This window comes from Bison bison, unplaced genomic scaffold (assembly GCF_000754665.1).
Source record: "Bison bison bison isolate TAMUID 2011002044 unplaced genomic scaffold, Bison_UMD1.0 scf7180017864329, whole genome shotgun sequence".
NCBI classification, from domain to species: Eukaryota; Metazoa; Chordata; class Mammalia; order Artiodactyla; family Bovidae; genus Bison; species Bison bison.
The window spans coordinates 247757-251459 of record NW_011494901.1 but is presented as its reverse complement, the minus strand read 5'-3'; positions in this window follow the sequence as shown (position 1 = coordinate 251459).

Here is a 3703-nt window from a genome sequence, read left to right as displayed (position 1 = left end):
GCCCTCCAGTCAGTCCTCTTCACTAAGAGGCAGATACGGAAGGACTGCAGGCCTGTGCTCTGCAAGGAGGCCTCTCAGACCCGGACCCCACTGGTCAGGACCATGGGCCTCCTTCCCAGGGAGGCCTCTGCTCCAGAAGGGAGGTCTCAACAGAGCCCCTCTCAACCCCACCAGCATTCTGCCCATCCACCACTGGCCTCAACCTGCTGACCGGGCAGTATGAGCAACCCAGAGAAGCTTCTTCCTCTCCCCAAATTCGCAAGTGACTGTGTTGTGCATCTTTTTGGCAGACAGTTTTGGTCCGTCTCAGTTCTCTTTTTTTCCGTTATTATAGAAGGATGTACCAGTTAGTGAGAAATACTCTGATTTTCACAGAATGTTAAATATGCCAAAATACCAAGGAGATCATTGTTAAAAATCATTGTTATATCCACTAAGAGTCACCATAGACCAGAGGGAATTTTTTCAAATGAAATCATCAGATTACAGAAGTACCTAGACACATTACTACTGTTGGGACAGAAGGCTGACTTTGACTTAGCTGAGCCAAATTGAAATGGAAGTAGTTCCCACATTCCCTTGAGTAAATGTAGTTAAGTGGGCAGCCAGGGAGAATGAGAGCAAATAGCACTCGGGGGGCTGGGACGTCCAAAGCCGCCGCCTCCCTCAAGAACTGGTCACCTGCTAAGCCTTTTTTCATTCTCACCGGAGTCGTCATGCTGAGTATTAGGCTTGCAGAGCCTAGAAAATGATCTGTGTTCTGAGAAAAAGCGAAATTCCTCCCTGATGATGAGGCCACCAAAAACATCTCACCGCTAAGCACCCTTGCTCCAGCAAGCTCCTAAACAAGAGACTAGCTGTCTCAGACCTCAAGTCTTCTTTCTCTGTAGTTGGAAAAACCACTAACATTTGCAAAAGCCTCATGAAGCACAGAACTAACCTCTGTAAGACATCAACAAACACCAGCCTTTAGGAACCATCCAAGCCTTGGAGTCGTGATGAAATGAAGAACCCCATGTTCATGTTTGCGGTCCAGTTCTTTGACACGGGGCGGCATCTCCCACTGTGACTAGAAACTGCTGCCCCCAGCAGCTTTCCAGTTACTAGCCTGGGCACTTCATTGGCATCACCAAACCACCATGTCCACCCAGTTGTGACTGTATAACCCTTGGCTTATAGTGAAGTTTGTGGCTCCTAGATCAAGATTGTCGAGCATTGTTTCATCTTATTTCTGTCATTTAACCTTAGCTTCTATTTACTCAACTGGGGGTGTAGGAGTTCCCATGCATTTTGTAACACTCACTAGTAGTGTAGACTGAATAAATACCAGCAGATTCCTTACAGCAATACTTCTGAAAGCATAACCACCCAGCCACCAGCGGGAAGCATCAGCATCTCCTGGAATTGTTAGAAACGCAGCCCTGACCCCAGATCTACCGATTCAGAGACTTACTGTGGGGAGGAGGGGTGGGTAGGGGTGGCAAGCAAGCCTTTCATACAATTGTAATGCACACTAAAAATCATTTCCACTTTAAGAAACCTTTTTGGAAAGTTGGCAATGCTGACTGGTAATGACAGTTTAATTAGTGAACACACATAGCACCTACAGAGTGGGTAAATGTGTCTCTTGTTCCAAAGAAGCAAAACTATTTCTCTGGCTAATTCTGCCATTAGTCCCTTGCAAGGACTGTGCATTTGGCCTTTTTGGCTTAGAAATGTCTGCATGTAATTGAAGGTCCCAAGCTTTCAAAAGCTTTAAGCCATCTTCTGAAGATGAGTTTGCTACAGTCCATGGGGTTGCAAAGAGTTGGACATGTCTAAGTGACTGAACAACGAAAACAGCAGAATTTTACCAGGAACTCTGCAGAAAAGCCTTCAGTGGCTCTTCAAGATAGAGAAGAGATGTCTGTAGAGACCCAGCAAAGGTCAGGGCCTGGCTTGTGCCTGAGGCTGGCACCAAGGTTCAGGCTTGGAAGTTGCGCCTGGATTAGCACTGGCAGGAGGCCAGGCCCTGCCTGCTTGGCTGCGCGAAGGCTGCTGAAGAGGGGGTGGGAAGGAGACAGGACAGCTGGCACAGCCAAGCTTTCTTTGGTGCTGTGTGTCGCACCCTGTCCGTCACCTTACCCGTGGAGAAGCCAGGAGGGCAGCCTTTATGGTCTGGCCCCTGGGGACAGGCTCAGCTCCAAGGCCGTGCCGTAATAATGACCCATCCTCTCAAAGTAGTAACGCTGCCGGAGACTTAGCCAGTCTTTCTGACTCCAGTCTCCCAGCTGCCATTTGGCCATCCTTCCCGAGATGTTGCTTTCATCAAGTATCCTCACTCACAAACCTTTGAAAGTAAGAATAAGTGAACTAGTTGCTTACCAGATGGCAGACATTTCCTTAGACACAACTTCATTTAATCCTCATAACCCTGTTATGTAGCGTCTCTCCTGACTTTTATGGATGAGGAAACCAAGACTTACTATTAAGCAGGGAACTATGAAGTATGGAAGCAAGGTTTGAACCCAAGCCTCTGTGAATTCAAAGCCTGTATTTTCCCCTCCCCCTCACCCTTTGCCACTCTGCCTCCCTGTTAATTAATAGAACAAGTTCAAATTTGTCAATGCTCCAGGGTCCATCCTTCGTTCCAAAGGTAGGCCCAAATCGAGTCAACTTGACATCTCAACACAAGCCCTTAGTACTAGCCAGCGTTTGCCCCTTGCACGTCACAGGGCAGAGTTTGCAAACTGCCAGGCCGCTCTGCTGCGCCTCGAACCACGTTCTTTCGGCCAAGGAATTGCGACTGTGGTCTCTCATTTTGTTTTCAACTATTTACCAATATTTCTAAATGGGGAGATTCCACGTAGATCTGTATTTCTGACTCCTGAAGGAGAATGTCAAGGTTTAGAAATGCCTTTGTGTCCCATGGATAACAGTCAGCCCATGTGACGGCAGCTGACCATTTCAGATGGCAGGTGGGATGCATGGGTGCCACTGGCTGCCTCACCCATTTCCATCCCCCTACTGGCCCCTGAGGACGTGAGAGCTGGACGTACTTCCCCCAGAGGGTCATCATCTTGTGATTAAATTATTCAAAAACATCTCTTTAGCTGTCTTCTAGACTTTAATTTTTCATAAGAGACAAGATGGTTAAGTTACGTGAGTTGGGCTCTAGAATTCTCAAGATGGGAAGCAGCCTGAGGTTCCCTCACATCCCTGTCTGGGCGCCCACATAGGACCACCGGAGGCGGTGAGGGTGACGGCAGAGACGGCAGGGAGAGGTGGGTGGAGGTACGACGAGGCACCAGCACCCAGCGTTCTCAGAAGCCTCTCAGAGGTGCCCGAGTGGCAGTGTCCCGGAGGCAAAGACAGAGGGAGGTGTGTCTGTAGTTAATCTGCATATGGACATGGAACACCAAACTGGTTCCAAATCAGGAAAGGAGTACGTCAAGGCTGTGTATTGTCACCCTGCTTATTTAACTTATATGCAGAGTAATCTGGAGAAGGCAGTGGCACCCCACTCCAGTACTCTTGCCTGGAAAATCCCATGGACGGAGGAGCCTGGTAGGCTGCAGTCCAGGGGGTTGCTAAGAGTCAGATACGACTGAGCGACTTCACTTTCACTTTTCACTTTCATGCATTGGAGAAGGAAATGGCAACCCACTCCAGTGTTCTTGCCTGGAGAATCCGAGGGACGGGGGAGCCTGGTGGGCTGCCGTCT